At 35.8% G+C, this 21,816-nt stretch overlaps 1 non-coding gene across 1 annotated transcript; it reads right to left on the bottom strand.

Moving 5' to 3' along the window:
• Window positions 1-18,489: 18,489 nt before the first annotated feature.
• On the bottom strand, window positions 18,490-18,596 carry LOC117278851 (small nucleolar RNA R71). The gene has a single exon (XR_004509212.1). It is a non-coding gene; the product is annotated as a small nucleolar RNA R71 (small nucleolar RNA).
• Between the last annotated feature and the right edge of the window lie 3,220 nt (window positions 18,597-21,816).

Raw genomic sequence — 21,816 nt, forward strand, 5'->3', positions numbered from 1 at the left:
TTAGCCGTAAGAATGGCTTTCCCCCACAAGTTCTGTGGCAAACCAGAACTTATCAACAACGCATTCATCATCTCCTTTAATGTGCGATTCTTTCTTTCCGCAATCCCATTAGATTGGGGCGTGTAAGGGGCTGTTGTTTGATGAATAATTCCATATTCTAAACTTATTTCTTCAAAAGGAGATTCATATTCACTATCCCTATCACTTCTTATTATTTTTACTTTCTTGTTAAGTTGCGTTTCAACTTTATTTTTGTATTGCCTGAATGCGTCTATTGCTTCATCTTTACTATTCAGTAAGTAAACATAGCAATATCGAGTACCATCGTCAATAAAAGTTATGAAATACTTCTTTCCACCGCGAGATGGTATTGACTTCATGTCACAAATATCTGTGTGAATTAAGTCTAAAGGATTTGAATTCCTTTCAACTGACTTATAAGGATGTTTAACATACTTAGATTCCACACATGTTTGACATTTTGATTTTTCGCATTCAAACTTGGGCAGTACTTCCAAGTTAATCATTTTTCGCAAGGTTTTATAATTGACATGACCCAAACGTACATGCCATAAATCATTTGACTCAAGTAAGTAAGAAGAAGCTGAAATATTATTATTGTTTTCCACAACCATTACATTCAGATTGAAAAGGCCCTCGGTGAGGTAACCTTTTCCTACAAATATTTCATTCTTACTAATGACAATCTTGTTGGACATAAAAACGCACTTAAAACCGTGCTTAACAAGAAGTCCAGTAGAGACTAAATTCTTTCTCATTTCGGGAACATGAAGGATATTGTTCAAAGTCATGACCTTGCCAGAAGTCATTTTCAGAAATATCTTCCCATATCCTTCAACTTTTGCTATTGAAGCATTTCCCATATAAACTGTCTCTCCGGGTCCAGCAGGAGCATAAGTAGCAAAAGCTTCTCTAACTGCACAAACATGGCGAGTGGCTCCTGAATCAAACCACCACAGTTTAGGATTTCCCACCAAGTTACATTCAGAAAGCATGGCACACAAGTTATCAACATCATCATGGTTTACTACCATGTTTGCTTGACCCCTTTTCTTGTCTTTCTTCGGAGCACGACACTCCGTAGATTTGTGTCCGATTTTTTCACAGTTGTAGTAGTTTCTACTGAACCGCTTCTTGCTTGGGTTGTATTTCGGACCAGAAGCCTTCTTCCTCTTTTTGTTATCTTCAACAATATTTGCTCCCATTATTGTTGAATTACCACGGCCTCTCCTTTCAACAGCTTTATTGTCCTCTTCGATTCTCAACCGAACAACGAGATCTTCAAGGGACATTTTCTTTCGTTTGTGTTTCAAATAATTTTTGAAGTCCTTCCACAACGGAGGCAACTTCTCAATCATTGCTGCTACTTGGAATGCTTCGTTGATGACAAGACCTTCAGCAAGTAGATCATGAATAATCACTTGCAATTCCTGGACTTGGGTAATAACAGACTTGCTATCTACCATTTTGGAGTCCAAAAATTTTGCGGCAACGAATTTCTTCATCCCGACATCTTCAGTTTTATATTTCTTTTCAAGCGCATTCCACAATTCTTTTGACGTCTCCACGCTACTGTATACATTATACAGATTATCATCCAGTCCGCTAAGAATATAATTCTTGCATATAAAATCAGAATGCTTCCACGCTTCAATTACGAGAAAGCGTTCATTCTCTGGAGTTTTATCTGGAAGATCAGGAACATCTTCCTTGATGAACTTTTGTAGACATAACATAGTTAAGTAAAAGAATATCTTCTGCTGCCAGCGCTTGAAATCAATCCCGAAAAATTTTTCGGGTTTTTCCACCGGTGCCAACGCCGGTGTTTGGCTTGTTGATGCGTTGGTAGTCACCATCAGAATAGCTTGGTTTTCGCTTTCAGTCGTCATCTTTTCTGTAAAATAATGACACAAACAAACGTTTAATACACGTTTTCAAACTGGAGTAAAAATCACGTAGATTTTAATCTCTAACAAAATGCCACGAAGGCTTTACTCTCCAAAATGGGAGTACACAAAACCAAAAAGGTTTTAGTTTGCAGAATAATAAGAATAACACAAATACAAAAATAAATATTAAATTCCTTAAGATTGTTATTCCCGCCAATATTGCTGTATTTGTAAATAATAATTCTGCAAAATATAAGTTATCGTAATGAAACAGTAACTAATTCGAGCCCACTGAATTCACAGTGTTTCCTTAAGGAATTTAATCCCCTCCTAGTACCCAAGGTAATAGATTATTTCCTCCCAGGATAGAACGAATCACACACTGGTGTAGCGGTACTTCAAACCCCAGTGTTTCAGCGAACACAAAGTTCGGTAGCAAATCACACTTACAGTTGCTTTGTTTGAAGTTAAAACAATGCAGAACGAAGGAGTAGATACTCAGAAAATCGTATGGAAATGCTGAGAGGAAGGAGTGCAATGTATAGCCAAATCTGTTGAGCGATTTCAGTTTGTGTCTTGTGTGTCTTTCTTCAACAGCTCCATGGTGGAGCAAGCATTAGCTTGTTTGTGGAGCAAGCACAATTATAGTGGGAAGAGCATTAGGCGGCTACCTTGTAGTCAATACACAGATTGAAAAATATCCGTTACAAATACGGATAATCTTACGTTAATATTTACTATTAACAAATAAATGCCGAAGCCGAAGCCGAAGCCGAAGCCGAAGCCGAAGCCGAGCGAGCGACGACGACGACGACGGCGCGAGGCTTGCTTTCTTCTTAACTCTTTAAGAGCTACAAGAAGAGCAATTATATATATACCCACCAAAAATCTCTTCATCTTCCAATATGGGACAATGTCTCATTGTCAAGAGGGGGAAACTTAAAATTTTACTCAAAAATTTCATTTTCCCTCCATTTCCCATTCACCCTCATTTTAAGACTATTTCATCTTAAAAACAAAAACCTCAACAATATTTCAATCTTTTGGTTTTAGATCATCATTGCAATTCAAGTGGTAATACGCAAAATAGAAATTGAATAGATAATTGGCAACCAAAAACAAAGTTAAAATAACTATATTTGTTCTTGTAGTTCATTACTAAAAGATTGCAGTGCATGTGTAGGGACAACTCATATATCAGGGATTTCAAATTTAACCTATGAAAAAATAACTTTTCTAATATATTTAAACTTGGACGACTTAGATTGAGCGAGTCAATCTGAATAAAATAAGCAAAGTCATCTAAAACTTGGATCAAATTGTGCTGCATAAATTGTCAAACATAGAAAAAAAAAACTCTTGTGTTTGATTTGATACATAGAACATGGGAAAGAAAAAATTATCCAAATCCTAAATTTGTTTGGATATACTATGACCCAATCTCTTGTTATTTCAACCTGTTTAAACCAACTCAAATTTGGCATATTTGACAGTATGAGACCATTAATTAGTAGTCTATACTTTCAAAAGTATCTTGGGGGGCCTCCCGCCTCCTACACATCACACTTAAATGCAATAGTGAAGTAAAAGAAAAAAGTGACATACATGCAAAACTTATCCCACATATCTATAGCCATATGCATCCTGTTCACTTTTGTTTTTAAACGCCCTTTAAAAAAATAATAAATGAAGTGCATAATTTACCATAATACCTATATTAATTGATGTATATTTTATTTGATTTAAAAAAATTATTTAAAATGAGTAATAAATATTGTGGGTATAACAGGAAAAGAAATTTGTCTTCTCTTGATATGTGTAAAGTGACAAGTAAAAATAAAAATTTATTTTTAGTATACATGCCAAGTAGAAATGAGCCCACACATTAATTATCTGTTTTCGGTCTCTTAAATGGAAGCAATTAAAGGTGTTGGTGGTTCTGTTAGGGTCTGGCCTACAACTTTATTTTTTCAAATTCAGGGTTTGGGTAAATTCAAGAATCGATCAATGGAAAATGGGGACCAAATTAATGCTCAAACATTGATGTGAGGGCAAAGAAAAAGTAGTGCTTGCTAACTGCAGCTTTGCCATGATTGACTAAAATGCTTTGAACATGATTCATGGTCCTTTTTGTCCGAAGTTTCTTTTTTAGTTTTTAATTCGGTATTTTCTATTAAAGACAACTTCATATTTGAAGTTTCAAAAACTAGTTGGTGGTTAGTTTTTCGTTGTATGGTTTTGAGTTTTGCATTTTTTTTGTTGTTGGTCATTTCCCCTTTTTCTTCTTATTTCTGTTCTTTTTCGTTTTAATTTATGTTTTATTTGCGTTTGGTTCCAAGTCAAGATATTGCAGGAAAAAGATAAGAAATCGTTAATTACAATATGCAACGATTTTGGGAGTTTATGCTGCACAAACCAATACTTATGCAGGTCGTTATTTGGCTATTTTATGGAAAATAATCATGTTTAGCTAATATACAACTGTTAATAGAGTTAACTAGTAATTATTAATGTTAGTTATTCGTTAATTATTATTCGAGTAATCTACCAAAAACATGATTAAAAATAATCTCTGAAGTGGCGAAAATGTTGATTAAAATAGAAAATTTTACCTCCTATAATAAAGGTTGATACCTTATTTATTATAGATAAATACACTTTTAAAAAATTATCTCATATAGCTACCTTTTAATTTTTATAGCAAAATATCTATTTATGACCACTTCCTACCTTTAAGTCATTAAATACTCTGTGTATTATTTTTCTCTCTCCCTCTCTCTTCCCTCTCTCCTCCTTTCTCTTTCCTCTTTCTTCTTTTTTTTTTTCCTCGATTTTTTTCTCCCCTACTTTTAGAAACCCTAGCTAGGGCTGTGTTCCGCCAACGACAGATCCGGCCGGCAACCACTTCCCCCCTTCCTTGTTGTGTCACCCCTAACCCCCCCATCCGGCCGGCGATTTCTTTCACATAGTTGTGTTCCGCCAAGTGTGAGTTTGCCAAAATATCTATTCTTGATTTATGACATTATCGATCTATCGTTCTGAACCAAGGATGGGCCAGCGTTGGTGGGCCTAATTTCCAGTTAACCATAAAAATCTGTTATGTCACTTCCGTAGTATTTGAGGCCCATTGTACTGCACAATAGGAACAACTAGGGGTTCGTCGGTCGGTACGATACGATATTTAGACATTTTGGTTAGGTATTTTCGGTATTCGATTTCTTAAAATGCAATACTGTACCTAATTAAATTCGGTATGGTTCGGTTTTTCTCCTTTCGGTTTCGGTTTATTCGGTTTGGTAACTTCGGTTTATTCGGTTTGAATACTAACTAGTGCATAAAGTTATAACCTATAATATTCTAAATTAAAGTACTCAAAAGTATAAATCTAAAAATATTTGTTGACAAAATTTTTGTCCAAAACTAGCAAATATCAACCTAGAGAGAGAAAACTGTACATAAAAGAATAAATTTGATCATTAGAAATATTTTGTTACTTGATTAGAGTTAATTGATATACTCACTGTTAGTGTTACTGTTATAATTTTTACCGATGTACTCACTGTTAGTTTTTTTTTTTTTTTTTTTTTTTGTAGTAACCTTGAAGGCATTAGGCTCAGCCGACATATGGTGACCAGAATGTACCTCCCTTTGAGACTCTTCATGTAAAATGATTGAATAAACTTGTGCTGTGGAAGGAAGAGGCTTCATCATGAGGATGTTCCCCCTTACTCCAGAATATCCCTCATTGAGCCCCATCAAGAACTGGATTAGCTTTTGATCTTCATTCATTTTGTGATTGTGAATTTTTGCTCCACAATTGCACTCACACCCACAAGTCATGAAGGGATTAAGAACTTTCATTTGATCCCGGATTCTTTTGAGCCTGGTAAAGTATACTGCAACATCATTTGTTCTTTGCAAAATGTTGTTAAGTTCTCTTTGCAGCTGGAATAACTTTGCACCATCAGCTTGGCCATATCTTTGTTCTAACTCAGCCCAAAGTTCTTCAGCTATTTGAGAGTAAATGATACTTTCTACTATATCCTTGTTTAAGGAGTTTAACAACCAAGCAATGACCATGTCATTGCATCTCCTCCATTGTGCAAACAGAGGTGAGTTTTTAACTAGTTTTTAACATGAACCATTGATGAATCCTAGTTTGTTTTTAGCAGAAAGAGAGATTAATATTCCCCTTCTCCAATTTCTATAACTGGTTCTATTGAAACTGACATTAATAAAGTCCATTCCAGGAGAATCAGAAGAGTTGAGAAAATATGAATGTGTTCCATCCACCAAATTTGAAGCTACTACTATGGTATTCCCAACAACAGCATCAAGGACAGTCCCGGGTGTGACTTCTCCAGATGAAATACCAGATTCTAAAGCAACATCCATAGCAAGGAAATGATAGAACAGAAAGATGAAAGGAGAAAACAAAAGGGGAAAAAAATAACAAAAGATAGAGAAATAAGATCTCTAAATTAGAGCACTTGCTCTGATACCATGAAAGCAGTAGGAATATTTTTCACCTTTTACTTCAACATTATGTCTGCACATTGTATATGTACCTCTACTTATACAAAGAAATGGGAAACAAAAAGAGACAAAGACCCATAACCAATTCTATATAAAAATTAAAAAAAAGGATAAAAAACCATAACCAACTATATTTTATACAACTAGACCAAAAATCTATAATCAACTATATTTTATACAACTAGACAACTATATGTACTATGTCTTGATATTGATTCTGCTTGCTCAATATTTGAGGCCCCTTTAACAACTAATGAGAAAAATTATATCACATTAATCAATTAAACAAAGCATGCTTCTAAAGATAGGTAAAGCCCTTCCAAACCCTCTATCCCAAGTTAGTATAGCTTTTGGTGATGACTTTAATTTAAAAAAATTGCTACTAGCAGACGCCATGTGAAGTTGGTAAGATCTTTTAAGTCACAAGTTAAGGTCTTAATATGGAGCCTAAGGAGTCTTTCTGTCTGTGGTATACTGTTCTTAATTTACTCACATGATCTTGCACTAACCTGTTTTGGTCACAAATGAAGATTTTTAATATGAGGATTTTTAATAGTAGAAAGATCGGAGGTTGAAAACGAATCTTTCAAGTATTCAAAATTTTCATCTGTTAAAGTAGAAAATAGAAACCCAATGATTGACGACGAAAATAATAAATATGCCTCAGTCCCAAACAAGTTGGGGATGACGATATAAATCCTCACTTCTTCCTTGAAACTCAACTCAAAATAATTATCATACCGAAATAAAATAAGATGAGTAAAAATAAAATAAAATTATATATATATATATATATATATATATATATATATATATATATATATAGAGAGAGAGAGAGAGAGAGAGAGAGAGAGAGAGAGAAGTTCTCTAACAAATCTAAATTATATTCCTAACTAGTAGGTATTACCTTTTATTGACATAGCCCAACTACATAAATCGTCATCCGTCCAGGAGAGAAGCATACTACCTTTATTTGATCCCCTTTCTGGACATGGAAGAGAACGAAAATGGACCTCAAATGGTAGTCGTGGTAGATTCGAGTATCTTACGCGGCGGAGCGAACTTTTCTATCAGTGTTGCATTTTTTCTAGCCCCTGGTTCATCGTACTGAAACGATTTGAGAAAAATAATTAGGCTCAAATTTTATCCTTTCTACAATGCCTATAGACGAAATGCTTCGTTTTAGATCAAATCTTCGCCGCAATCGCATATCTCTTCTTACCTTTTATATTCTTTGCGGTAAAAGGAAGAATAAATGTAGCATACTAGTAGTAAAGTATATAAGAGTATCTAATTGCAGTGTGAAGAGACGGTACTATTCCATTAGGTACTTATCATCCGTACATTAACTATGCTTCAGGTATATATGAAACAATCTATATATCTAATAGCATGTTTCGCAAAGCTTCTCCAAATTAGTATTTTTTTTTTTTTTTTTGCAAAAAAAATATTTTTTTTCAAAGTTTAAGTGTTTGGCCAAGCCTTTAGAAGAAAAAAAAAGTGTTTTTGAGTAGAAGCAGAAACAGTTTTGCAAAACAGAAAAAAGTAGTTTTTTTTTAAAAGCACTTTTTTGAAAAATACTTTTGAGAAAAATACACTTAGAAGCAATTTTTAAAAGTTTGGCCAAATAATAATTACTGCTCAAAAGTGTTTTTCAAATAAATTAGCCAAACACTAACTGCTTCTCAGTAAAAGTACTTTTGAGAAAAATACTTTTCAAAATAAGCTAATTTTTGTAGATTGGCCAAACAGGCTATAGTCAAACCTCTCTATAACAACCTCATTTGTTCCGAAATCTTTTGACTGCTATAGTGAAGTGCTGTTATGGAGGACATATATTATAACATAATATAATATTCGGTTCCGAGAATAACTCGGATTTTATAGTAAATAGTTATTATATAAGGATGTTATAGAGAGGTGTTATTGTGTAATCTCATAAAAACTGCATCTCATACACAACACATAAATCCCTCTATTTTGTGGGTAGACTGCTTTTTTTCTTTCTTTTAATACTCCCTCCGTTTCATTTTATGTGAACCTATTTCCTTTTTGGTCCGTTCCAAAAAGAATGACTCATTTCTAAATTTGGAAATAATTTAGCTTAGACTCCTAATTTTACCCTTAGTGAAAAGCTTTTATAACCACACAAATACTCTCGACCCTTTTTTGACTTGTTTAGAACCACAAATTTTAAAAGTTTTCATTTTTTCTTAAACTCTATGCCCAATCAAATAGGTAATTTAAATACCACTATCGTAGTGAGGGTTAGGCATTTGACCCTTAAACTCTTTCTGCTTTGACTACTTGCCTTCAACACCCCATTCCCAGAAACACTTTTTCGGCTCCAAATTTTAAAAGAACCAACAGAAACAAATTGCTGGACTCTTAAAAGTTTCTTCCACTGGGGGTCTAAACTTTTTTCGTAATCTTAATTTGCATGAACAACGTAACTTTGTCATTTGTATTAGATAGTGATTTATTTAATTGTAAGAAATCACATATATATGATATGTTAATTATCGTGCCATTGTGGTGCTGAAAGTTAAAAATAAGAAGTCATGATTCACTTTAAGGAAACTGAATGAAGTTAACTCAGAACAATTTCTCTGAAAAGATTTTTTTCAAAAGCTTGTATTCTATCAGAGGCATAAAATTTCTAGAAACTGTAAAACCTAAAACCACTAGTACAAATTAAAATTAGCCTATCACCTTAAATTAAAGGGCATCTAAAGCAGCTCCAAGTGCAAAAATTTCATAATCATCAGCACTGAAAATACTACTACCATTGCACCCACAGTAACCCTTGCATGCACATGACTCATCCCATGATCTTCTCAACTTCTCATTTTTATTAGTAACTTTAAATGCCTCTTTTACTTTAACCTTCATTGCTATTTTAATTGCTGGAGGTTTCACATCTTCATTATGCAAACGCTTATTATTCTTTGAAGTAGTAGCCATGAATATTGCCCATTCCTCAATCTCCATTTCTGTTGACTCAAACACTCTTTTCCATGGAATTTCAGCTCTCCCCAACACTTGTGATCCACCAATATTTTCCCCCAAAACTGGAATATATTTTCTTGATCGGAGCTCGAAAACGACTGTTCCTTGCTTCAGCATGTTAATGGATTCTTGAGTTCCCATGCAATCCAATGAGAAAGATTCATCCCAAAAAAAGTTGTCGGATTTTGATGATGAAATTTCTTGGCTGTTTAGCTGAATTCTTTGGTTGTTTCCTGCTGGAAGATAGCATCTAACAAACAGGTTGCTTTTTCCTAAAAAGCTTTGCTCTATGTTTCTTCCTCTTATGATTTGTATTTCACAACTAATAGATGAACAATTTTGAGTATTATCCATTGAAAAAAATACGGTTTTTCTTTGTTAGGGTTGTCTTATTTTCTTTGAGAGATGGTTTGTTTTGGTGATGGGAAGTACTTAGTTAATGGGGGTATTTATAGTTGGAAAAATTAAAATGCTTCACTTTGGGCAGTGGAAGGAAAGTGGAGTAACTTTACCAGGAAGGAGCAACTAGCTAGCTGGAATAATAATTGTCCTTATAAAATATAAGAAAAACAGAAGTACCCACCCAATGAGAATTAGTGCTAATCTCGTAAAGGATTCTTCATGCAGCTAAAGTAAATATTTGTTTTTGGACTCTTGAAAGGTTAAAAATGTGTGAAACGTCTCTTAGGATAAGCATTGAGGTAGAATGTTTCTTGTAGATGTGGCATCTACTAAGTCTTAATTAGTGGGTTGATATGCAGGAACGTCCAGTCAGCTATTAAAATATGGCACCCCAATTTAACATGTGACTTATATTCATTTTAATACCTTTGCATTATCGTCTGTGTTTCTTTTCTTCTTTCTTTTTCTCCTTATAAAGTCATTTGACTACTGGAGTAGCTGCCTTACGTATCTTCCAATTTTAAGGAAAAGATGGGGTCAGAAAAAGAAAATCTTGGTGGAATGTTGGGAACCAAAGAAAATTCGTAGCCGCTACAGCTTTTGTCACAGTCCCTGTCTTTCGGATGAGTATTCTGTGGTGAGCACTCTGTGTGTACTGGGTAAAAAAAAAAGTGACTTTGTGTGTTAAATAGCATTAACAAAGTGACTTTTTGATTACAAAATAAAAAATTAACTTTTTAAGATAATTTTTATTGTTGAGTGACCATCTAAGCAATTAATTATATAGATTCTTGATAATTTAATTTACATATAATTTTTTGTTCTTTCCGAATTGCCTTCAAGTTAACACTTCTCCTTGCCAATACATCATGATCCTTAACCAAACGTCATCACAAGATATCCTAACATGAAACCACGTCGTCTTAAGGCCCATAAGTCGTTGTATACCCTCTTTAACACCCAAAAGTACCGCATCGGAGATACCCGCTCTAAAGAGACCTTATGTGAATCTAAAGTTGTTTCCTTAACCTATTTGATACTGAAATGTAGAATCCATATTAATACAGAAATACCACGAGTCCTGAAACCATCCAATGCAAATCTCGGATCTTAACCTTTTACAAATTCGAAAATTTCTCAAATACTACATCTTAAATTTGTGATTGTACTTATACTACTTGCTAAGCAGTAAGTTCAGTGATATTTAATTTTTTAACGACTTGTTGGTACCAAACACACACGCAAGTATACGTGGTCGTCAAGTAATAAAGTGACTCGAAAGTCGGATGTCGAACCCACAGAGACTTAGATTGATCGTTAACTAAGCAAACTAAAATCAATTAATTGTCCAAGATATTTAAGAGTGATATTTTTCTATTAATCTACTATTGCGGAAATTAAACAAATAACAACTAAATTATCAAGAATGCGATTTTGTATGACGAGATTTTACTTCAGAGGAGATGGAAATTCCAGGGTTGTGGTTGGTTTATCAATCCTATTAAGTTCAGTGATCACACTCGTTAATCCAGATTATCTATGGTTGCTAATTAACCGGTTCGTTTATATGAATAGCATGTTCCCACAATACTACTCGCCTGCCCACAATATATCAATCCTATATTCCTATGGTATTGAATCTATCATGAATGAATATAATGCGGTATTTAATTAAGCAAGACTGTTAGGTATATTTTTATCCTAACCGTGAAATCTTTCCCCGAGCCACGGGTTCAGAAACAAGCTCTCTCTAATTCTACTCTAATCTAAACACGGTTTTCCCAAGCATAGCATAGATAGTAGGGTGAATTGGTAGCTATAACAATTCACAAATTAAAATTAGAAACTAAAAAATAACCACAAGATGATAATTCGAATTAACGAAGATGTAATTAATAAACATTAATAATCATGTTAACCATAATCCTAGAACGTAGAGTGCTTAGCCACTCATGTATGTAGTAACAATTTTCCAAGTATTTTGCATAAACATATTACAAAGAAAAGATAAAGGGATGAAGAACTCTATGATTTTCTCCTCCAAAAGTTGTCCATATGATGTTCTTGCCTCCGGTCGCCAAAAATCTCCTCAAAGTAGCCTTTTTAGGTATATTTATATGTGTAGGAAAAGACCTAAATGTGTAGGTCAAGTCCCAGTCAAACCACGAGACGAAATAAATCTTCAAAACTCGGACTGGACCTCGCCCTAGACCTGGCGTCGCCAGCCTAACGCCCGGTTAAGCTGGCCTTTGCCTGGCCTCGCCAGATCTGATGCCTGCATACAAGCCTGGCGTCGCCAGCTTTCTCCTTTTCACTATTCTCGAGCACACTTTCAACGTTTAAGTATTCATTTTGCTCTACTTTCATCTCTAATTCACCTACATATAAAATAGACTCCATTACGCGCAAATAAAGTGTAATTTATCATTAAAGTATGTAAAATACAAGGCAAATAATGTACGAAACTATGGAATTATAGCCACACATCAATACCCCACACTTAAACATTGCTCGTCCTCGAGCAGTCAAACTACACTTATAGACACAACTTATTAAGCAATCCCCTTAACTCATTATACCAAGAATCTTTAAAATAGACTAAGCACAAGGGGGTAACATCTTCACCTCAAGATTTGACTCACAAGTACCATGCATTATTTCACAACTCACTCACTTACTCTAACCTAGAGGTCAATGACATTACCTTTTCTTCATGAATCAAGTGCCCTCACACAACAAAAGAGAGTAGTTCCACACACAATAAAATTTTAAGAACAATTAGGAACTCAAGTTAGAAAGAATTCACTCACTCTCAGAAATAACATTCATATGCTACAAAAGAAGCACCATAGGCTTGCCCATAGTTTAATACTCGACTAATTGAGCTCATTCAGTCTAGGATCAAGCAGGACTTTAATTGGTTGTAATGTAGGCTGCGGGTCGGATATGATACATTTGGATATACGAGTGACGACACCTCCCTAAGTACTTTAATACATATACTTTAACGTCCAAACCCACTACTTATGTCAAACCATACTCCACCTTCACATCAATGTATATTAACTCCATACTTCTTTTAAGCACAATTACATCAAGAGTCACCACGATCAAGGAATATTTTCCACAGCAATACAACTATTTTTTCCTCTTTTTTTTTTCTTTTTCACTTCAAGTGGCTCTTATTTTTTCAAAACAGTGCACCTTTCTCTTTATTTCTTTAGTTCTACTCAAAAGCCAAACCAACCACCCCACTCTTTAACTTTTACAAATTTCATTTCAATTCAAGTGCTCATGAAAGGTGAAAAGGTTCAAATAGATAGTTAATTCAAACAAGTGGGTAAGGCTTGTAGTGTGGTTGCCAAAGAAATAGAATTACAGGCTCAAAAGGTGTTAACTACGATACATAATAATTAGGCGGGTAAAATCATATAACTGGCTCAACAAAGAAATACCTATATCACATCCAAGACTGAACAACACTATTATTTCGCTTTGCAAATATACGGGGCAAGTTCTAGACATCAAATGCAATGCACAGAATAACACACAAACCTCTCACACACATGGCACATAACTCACTCAGGATTGGTTTCATCAAGATACTCTAGCCAAAGCAGTTAAGCAAATTTAAAATTATACAATTTAAGGTACTTATGCTAGAGTTAAAAACTGAGCCTAAGCGTCACAACCAAAGTACTCACTATTCTCAAGGCATAACAAAGTCAAGAGATATTGCTTCAATTCAATTCATACCACAATGGATCCTACTCCTAAAAAAACTACCTACACCCGGTTCAAACAAAATCCTTGGAAAAGAACCACGGCACAAAGAAAAACCAAGGGGGAATTACTACACTACCTACAAAGAAAATCTTTTTGTCCTTTTTTTTTAGACTTAAATCCCTCAAGAAAACTGTCTAGGAGATCTATCGTCGGGAAGAGTCCAATTTTTCTACCTTTTTTATCGATTTTTTTTTTTTGCTACTAAAATACTACACAACTACGAAAACAAAAATAAGAAGTTAATATTTTTCTACATCCCACTACTAATTATCTAGAGATTTCTCCCACCCCACACTTAAAAGAGTGCAGTGTCCCCAATGCATAAATAAAGTAAAATAATAACAAGGGTGGACAAAAAACTCCCTGAAAGTCCAAAGGCTGAAGCAATAGCGGCTCACGGGGTACTCAGACTTTCCCCAAGCATGATCCTTTATGCGGGCACCCCACACTTAGTTCTCACCATCTAGCTTGATTTTGCGTTCTTTCAAAGGCTATTCTTCCTATTCTTATAATCCTACAAAACAAAACAACCTTACAACAATAATAAGATAAAAATAAAAATAAAAGAAAGCAGTAAAGATGGGTTACCTCCCAACAGGCGCCTAATTTAACGTCGCGGCACGACTTGTAGCACTTTTTGTCTCCATCTCGAACTTATAAATTGAACCCCCAATAGGGTATCTAGTCTGTGGCTATGCTCCTTCGGTGGACAAAGAAAACCAGGCCAAGCAATAAAATTTTCGCTCTATACCTCTTGACCTTTAGATGAGGAATGTAATTTTTGCTTTTTGGCACAACAAATTCAAGAATATAGGCACCCTGTTCCTCGTCCATTGGCTCTTTCAAAGGCTCGGATGACTCGATTTCCATGTCATTATCCAAACACAATGTTGAAAAATGTATGGAATGAGGACCAATAAGCCTTAACTCTAGAATTGTATTACTCTTTATATCCTCATATGTACACAGACTAGAGTCTTCAATTATAATATTATCTACTTCCTCACATGAATCTAGACCACTCATCTCAGCATTGGCATCCTCAAGAAAAATATGATCTAATGCTTAGTATTCTCGTTTTAGCTCCTCAATTTGGTCTAGAAGATTTTTTTCAGTTTCACACAACTCATCATTAAATTGTTTGGCGTTGAACGCATCAACCTTTGCACTCAAATCTGCATCCAAGTTGTGCAAAGCCAAGCCAAACTTATCAATTTCCTGCGCAAGATCAACTCTCTCCTTCGACCAATCATTCACCAACTTTGTTAGAAGATAACGCCGTTCCTCATATTTCCTTAATCGTGAATATTCGTCTCAATACCAACCCTTACTCCCATATTCAAATTCAGACCTCCCATAGTTCAGGTCATGACAAGCCCAAAAGGACGGGCCATAAAAGTCTTCTGTCAACCAAGCGTCTTCATCAATAACCTTACCTCTGGATATTTCATCCCCAGATGTCATGTTGAGAGAACTATGAACACACTAAGAGAAAAATTAAATTGTTAAAATATTTACAAAAAGAAAAAATAAGCAAAACCTGTAAAGATAAAAGTAAAAGTCTAATAAAAAAATAACAAAACAGGAAAATTAAAAACTTGAACAGAAATCAATTAAAAGCTTAACTTAGATAAACAATCAATAACTAAGTTCCCGGCAACGGCACCAAAAACTTGTTGGGATCAAACACACACGTAAGTATACGTGGTCGTCAAGTAATAAAGTGACTCGAAAGTCGGATGTTGAACTCACAAAGACTTAGATTGATCGTTAACTAAGCAAACTAAAATCAATTAATTGTCCAAGGTATTTAAGAGTGATATTTTTTTATTAATCTACTATTACGGAAATTAAACAAATAACAACTAAATTATCAAGAATACGATTTTGTATGACGAGATTTTACTTCAGAGGAGATGAAAATTCCAGGGTTGTGGTTGGTTTATCAATCCTATTAAGTTCAGTGATCACACTCGTTAATCCAGATTATCTATGGTTGCTAATTAACCGGTTCGTTTATATGAATAGCATATTCCCATAATACTACTCGTCTGCCCACAATATATCAATCTTATATTCTTATGGTATTAAGTCTATCATGAACGAATATAATACGGTATTTAATTAAGCAAGAATGTTAGGTATATTTCTATCCTAACCGCGAAATCTTTCCCCGAGCCACGGGTTCAGAAACAAGCTCTCTCTAATTCTACTCTAATCTAAACACGGCTTTCCCAAGCATAGCATAGATAGTAGTATGAATTGGTAGCTACAACAATTCACAAATTAAAACTAGAATAAATGAAACAACCACAAGATGATAATCCGAATTAACGAAAATGTAATTAATAAACGTTAATAATCATGTTAACCACAACCCTAGAACGTAGAGTGCTTAGCCACTCATGTTTGTAGTAATAATTTTTCAAGTATTTTGCATAAACAAATTACAAAGAAAAAATAAAGGGATGAAGAACTCATAATTTTCTCCTCCAAAAGTTGTCCACATGATGTTCTTGTCTCCGGTCGTCAAAAAACTCCTCAAAGTGGCTTTTGAGGTCTATTTATATGTGTAGGAAAAGACATAAACGTGTAGGTCAAGTCCCAGTCAAACCAGGAGACGAAATAAATCTTTAAAACTCGGACTGGACCTCGCCCTAGGCCTGGCGTCGCCAAGCTAACGCCCGGTTAAACTGCCTTTGCCTTGCAGTGCCAGCCTAACGCCCGGTTAAGCTGGCCTTTGCCTGGCCTCACCAGGTCTAACGCCCGGTTAAGCTGGCCTTTGCCTAGCCTCACCAGGTCTAACGCCTGCATACAAGCCCGGCGTCGCCAGCTTTCTCCTTTTCACTGTTCTCGAGCACACTTTCAATGTTTAAGTATCCCCTTTGTTCTACTTTCATCTCTAATTCACCTACACATAAAATAGACTCCATTACGCGCAAATAAAGTGTAATTTATTATTAATGCATGTAAAATGCAAGGTAAATAATGTACGAAACTATGGAATTATACCCACATATCATGACTCGTGTACTTATATTCTTCAGCTGCTTTGCATTATACAATCTTGTGTTAGTCCATGACCCCATGTTGTAATATCACTTTATAAAACTTCATAAACAGAAATTAAAATTACGTTAGAAATCTAGAAAAAAGAAAAAGAAAAATAAGAGATCTTTTTCTAAATTCCATTAACTTCAACATCAAGTGCGTCTCAGATACCTATCGAGTATAGATAAAATATGGAAAAGCTGATTCTCCTTACATTATATATCACTCCATATTTCCAATTATTCTTCAACAAAATATAAGAAAGAAAACAGAAAAAGAAATAGTAGCAAATTAAGTGGAATGTGAGAATAGTGTAGATTCTTGATAATTGTTAGAATAAATTGATGGAGCTTTAATTTGTATTGTGGAGTTATTTATTATTTTGCTTAATCGAAAGAGGAGTCTGATATTGAATTTCTTCACATCTTACGCTCTAGTTCAAATTTGTGATTCAAATAGGTTATCGAAAGAGCCTTTTGAATTGTTAATCGAACTAGAAAATAGGGAAATATTCGTGAGAAGTTACCCTTTAGATCATAACCATCATTTTATTGTTGCAATTGTTTACCGTGCTTCAATTGGATTAATTACTGAAATTAACATTTAATCGAAAGAGGAATATTAACTTCAAGTGTAATCTGATTATCGGTTGAATTCGTGAGAATCAACCATATTATAAAATGAATTAACTTAAGAATTGGATCCCGAGTCAGTTATCTTGCACCTATCTAGTCAAATACCCTTATTCCTCTCATTGATATTTCTTCATTGCTCATCTGCTGTCTTTTGTGATCAATTGTTATTTGCTTAATTTTTAGTAGTTAATTACAGTAATAGTCATCAAATCAAGTGTTAATTTTCCTGGATAGTAATCAACTGGAGATTATTTGAACACTGTTTAAATCCAATCCATGTAGAGGCGATAATTAATCTATACTATCTTTGATTAGGAAGCAATAATTTTATGTTGTGTTTGGCACTCGTCAAATTTTGGCGTCATTGCCAGAGATTTGCAATCAATAGTGTTTAAAATAGTTTTTAGTACTAATTCAGGAACCAATTCTTACTTTAGTGTATTCACGTTTTCTCACTTGTGTGTAAGATGCAGGTTTGATTTCTCTAGTGTATGACTCTAGTACTACAAGAAGTGATACCCTATGAACCAGAGTTGGAGAAACACATGTGACAACTGAGAAAAGAAAGAGAATTAACAGAAAAATTCTTGGGTCAAACTTCGACTCAATATACCATGGCAAACAAAGAGAATAATGGAGTAGACTTAGCTGCAAGAGAGGCAGCACACCAAGAAGCTGTACGGATAGCATCTGAAGCAGCCCGGAGAATTGCTGATGAGATTGTAGAATATAATGGGGGTCGAAGATTCAATCTAAACAGACCCTTGGTTGAAGACCAGTTCGAGAATGCAGCACCCAGTCCTGGAAGATCATTGGGTGACTATGCTAGGCCAGTATATTATCAAGGAATGTCAAGTGTCAGACCTCCACCCATTGTAGCAAACAACTTCGAATTGAACCAAGGCTTGCTTCAAACTATCCAAAACAACTGCATTTTCATAGGAAAAGTGAACGAAGATCTTAACACTCACTTGATGGACTTTGAAGAAATCATGAACACATTCTAATATAACGGAGTATCAAAAGATTTAGTCTACTTAAGGGCATTCCCCTTTTCATTGAAAGACTGGCTTCGTAGCTTACCCACAGGTTCAATCAGGACATGGGATGATATGACTATAATGTTTCTTGACAAGTACTTCTCAACTGCAAAAAAAAGGAAGTTCAGAAGGGAAATCCACAATTTCTGCCAGAAGGAGACAAAAACAGTTTTCAAAGCTTGGGAAAGATTCAAGGAGATAGTCAAAAAGTGTCAGCACAATGGCATTAATTTGTGGATGTAACTCTAAGATTTTTGGGATGGACTGACACCTTCTTCTTGACGAACTCTGAATACTGCATGTGGAGGTCTACTAATGAAGAAAACTCTGGAGGAGGTTGTCTTATCCTTGATGAACTATCTAAGGATGCTAACCAGTAGCCGGCTGCGAGTAATGACAGATGAAAATCAGTTGGGGTTCACCAGGTGGACTCTAATATATCCATGCAAGCCCAACTAGACACTATGGCCAAGGAGATAAGAAAGCTGACAATGGCCAAGGTACAGAGTGAGCCGCAAGCAACATATGGCTTTTATGGAATGAGACACCCTACACATGAGTGTTAAGCATCAGCTGAGGAAGTCAACGCTGTGGGGAACTTTAACAGAGGAAACTACCAAGGTGGGAACAACTATAATGCTATGGGTCAAATACATCCAGGTTTTCGTGAAGTTCACCTACTAGGAGCTTAAACTCATGGGAACAAAATAATCCCAGACCCCAGGGTCAAGGAGCACCAGGTTTTCAGAACCAGCAGAGGCAACAATACTATCCACAACAGTCAAATCAGTCTAGTATGGAAGATCCCATGAAGGCATTCACCAAAAAATCAGATGAAAAATTTGAGACTCAGGGCACATCCATCCAAGAGCAGGGCACAACCATCCGAAATTTAGAAAGACAATTGGGATAGATTACAAATTTATTATCTGAGAGAGCTCCTGAAACTTTACCCTCTGACACTGAAAAGAACCCAAAGGAAACCATCAAAGTTGTATCTCTAAGAAGTGGCAAAACATTGGTTGACCAGTGGTGAAAGCAAGACCCGAGGCACTGGAAGAGAAAAAGAGTGAAGAGCAGAAAGGCCAGAATAGTGGGGTACAAAAGAATATTGAAGAAAGTATACATATGCCTGCTCTACCATTCCCTTAAAAGATGAAGCGGAAAAAATTTGACAAATATTTTGGGCGATTCTTAGAGATGCTCAAACAACTCTATGTGAACATTCCCTTCACATAGGTACTCACTCAGATGCCTGCTTATGCAAAGTTCTTGAAGGAAATCCTGTTTAGCAAGAGAAAATCGGAGGAGACAACAGTGATCAAGCTGAATGCCCACTGTAGTGCCATATTACAAAATAAAATTCCCCAAAAGTGTGAGGACCCAGGAGGCTTCACCATACCATGCTCGTTGAGGAGTGAGAAATTCGAAAAGGCCCTCTGTGATTCTGGTGCGTCTATAAATCTAATGCCTCTGTCTGTATTCAGGAAATTGGAAGGTGAGCTTGGAGTGATCAAATTAATACCAGTGTCCCTACAACTGACTGACCAGACCACCATTTACCTGAGGTAATTATTGAGGATATTCTAGTATGGGTGGACAAGTTTGTGTTCCCTGTAGACTTTATTGTGGTGGATATGGAGGTGAACAAGGAGGTGCCTCTAATTCTAGGAAGGCCATTTTTCTGTACAGGTAGAGCTATTTTTGATATCTATGAGGGGCAACTTATGCTCAGAGTGGGAAATGAAAAAGTAGTGTTCCAGATAAAGAGGATGATGAAATACCCCAGTGATGAGGTGTCTGCCTACTCGTGCTTCAAGCTAGATGTTTTTGGGGAATTGGCTGAAAAATACAAGTTTTACAAGCTTGTGACAGATACTCTAGAGAGGTGTATTACTCAGTCTAGTATAGTGGAGGATGAAGATCTTGAACTAAAGAAAGAGATTGAAGCTCTTGAAACTGAGGATCAATTGGTTGATGTGGAGGAACTAAAAGAGGAGGCTTCTAAGCCTAATGTGGAATTGAAAGTCCTCCCCACTCACTTGAAATATGTTTTTTTTAAACTAATAATTTTTCTGTGATTATTTCTGCTGACTTGACAGGTACACATGAGCAAAATCTGGTTGATGGCAGGCTATAATCTCAGGTTTTAGTCGCTTATTGCACTCTAATTTACTGTATTTTACTCATTTTGAGTTTTAATTGATAGTGTTTTGCATTTATTGTTTGTTTTATGCCTTGTAGGATTGATTTCGAGCTATTTAGATGTTATGGAATGAATTCGAGTGATTTGGAGCTTTGAAATCTGAGTAAAAGCCAAAGGGATTAATCCGGGATTGTGTTCGGAGGTCGAGGACCAAGTATGGACGTCAAAACGCAAGAAAGATCCGTACTCTGAGAAGACCTCACTTCTGCGGCGCATGGGGCGCCGCAACTGTGCAAATCTGTAATGATTTGGCCGGTCATTTTGAGTGTAGTAGCCCCGATCCCCTATTTATTATTTTCCCGTATCTGTTTCTGCTGATGTGACTTGCCGGGAGGTTTTGTTTTTTTATTTCGGAGTGTTTTGGGACACTTAGAGCTCCGTTGGGTGATTTTGTACTTAGGAGCGTGTCCGGACTATGAATTTGAGGTCTGTAGCTAATTTAGGCTTGAAATGGCGAAAGTCGAATTTTGGAAAGTTTGACCGGGGGTTTACTTTTTGATATCGGGGTCGGTTTTCGATTCCGAAAGTTGGAATAGGTATGTAATGTTGAATATGACTTATGTGCAAAATTTGAGATTAATCGGATGGGGTTTGGTAGGTTTCAGCGTCGTTTGTGGAATTTAAAAGTTTAGAAGTTCTTTAGGCTTGAATCCGGGTGTAATTGGTGTTTTGATGTTGTTTTTAGTGATTCGAAGGCTCGACTAAGTTCGTATGGTATTTTAGGATTGGTTGGTATGTTCGGTTGAGGTCCCGGGGACCTCGGGTGAGTTTCAGATGCTTAACGGATCATTTTTGGACTTGGCTTGATAGCTGAAATTCTGGTTGTAGCAGGTTCTGGTTTCCTTGTACGCGATCGCAGGGATTCATTCGCTATCATGTAATCTTATTTGGGGTAGAGGTGAGTTTGTTCTACGCGATCGCAGAGTTAGGAACGCGATCGCGTATGTGTGCGAAGATGTTCTTCACGAACGCGTGGCTAAGATCGCGTTCACGTCGAAGGTATGAGAGGCAGTGATCCACGATCGCGTGGATGATTCTGCGATCACGTAGGGTAAAAATATAGGGCAGCATAGTTGTGCTTCGCTATCGCGAGGAATGTTCCGCGATCGCGATGAAGGATATCTGGGCAGGCAGTATTAATTTCAAAAACGAGGGTTTGAACCCATTTTTGCATATTTTGAGCCAAAGAACACGAAATTGGGCGATTCTTGAAGGGATTTTCTTGGAGTTGATTAGGGTAA

This window comes from Nicotiana tomentosiformis, chromosome 5 (assembly GCF_000390325.3).
Source record: "Nicotiana tomentosiformis chromosome 5, ASM39032v3, whole genome shotgun sequence".
NCBI classification, from domain to species: domain Eukaryota; kingdom Viridiplantae; phylum Streptophyta; class Magnoliopsida; order Solanales; family Solanaceae; genus Nicotiana; species Nicotiana tomentosiformis.